This window comes from Scylla paramamosain, chromosome 40 (assembly GCF_035594125.1).
Source record: "Scylla paramamosain isolate STU-SP2022 chromosome 40, ASM3559412v1, whole genome shotgun sequence".
NCBI lineage: Eukaryota > Metazoa > Arthropoda > Malacostraca > Decapoda > Portunidae > Scylla > Scylla paramamosain.
In genome coordinates this window covers 2,661,332-2,662,500 of record NC_087190.1, presented here as the reverse complement: position 1 = coordinate 2,662,500, position 1,169 = coordinate 2,661,332, and positions in this window count along the sequence as shown.

Genomic DNA, 1,169 nt, shown 5'->3' with positions numbered 1-1,169 from the left:
CTTTCCCATCATCTTCTTATTCACTATCCTCTCCCTTCTTTTCCATTTTTTTCTCTTCTTTCTCTTCTTCCTTCCTATTATTTTTTTTTTCATTTTTCTCCTTTACTCCTCCCTCTCTCCCGTCTCTCCCCGTCAATATTTAGCGTAATTTCTAGGGTTTTCTAGGTGTTACAAGGTGTATTCTAAGCTCGGGATTGCAGGAGGAGGAGAAGGAGGAGGTGGAGGGGAGAGGAGGAGTGTGAGGTGGAGAGGAGAGGAGGACGAGGTGCGGAGGAGAGGAGGAAAAAACCGTTTGGGCGCCATGTCATTATTTTATGTTTTTATTGATGGAGGTGTCATTGTTTTGATATTTGATTTGTTATTAGAAAAGCATAGCAAGTTATAATCCATAATAAAATGAAGTCTAGCTGTGTTTTTGTTTCTCGAACAAATAACAAATTCGTCATTTTATTTATTTTGACTTTTTCTTAATAGCTCGCCTAGGAATGTTTTGGTATTTAATTTAAGACTTAAAAAATATAAGAAACTTGTGCCAAGTAATGATATTCAATAAAGTCTAGTGTAGCGATTCGTATTTTCAAATTTAAAGTGATTCCGTTGGTGAACTTGAAAAATTAGTTTCCTTATACGACGAGGAATTTGTGTTTTCTTTATTTATGTGGAAAGTAAAATTTTTTTGTATTCAGAAAATGCAATAGAATCTTGTGTGGCTGTGTTTTCTTTCTCGGTATTAAGATGTTTTTGTGGCGCCGTTGGTAAAAATTACAGGTTGTGTTTTGGATTTTTCTTTGTTATTATCTAGGCTTGGAATGTTTTGATATTTATGGTGTTAGTTAAAGTATATGGCGAGTCAGAATATGTAGTGCATTCCAGTCTGGGCGTCTTCTTTCTTTCCGTCATTTTCAAAATCAAATAAATTACGTAAATAAAATCCCCGAGACGAACATTTTCCCTGCCTCCCTGCCTGTCTGTACGTCAATATTTAGCCAAACTTTCTGGTGTTTTCAGACTCATACGTGAAGGAAAACCAGAATTAACCACGAAAATAGATAAATAACCCCCAAAATGCTTGAAATAAGTCTTAAAGAAATCGTAAGTTACAGCCCCGTTCAGAACGCCCATCTTGGAAGCCCCAGCAGGACCCAGACCGAGACCGAGTCCTTCCCACC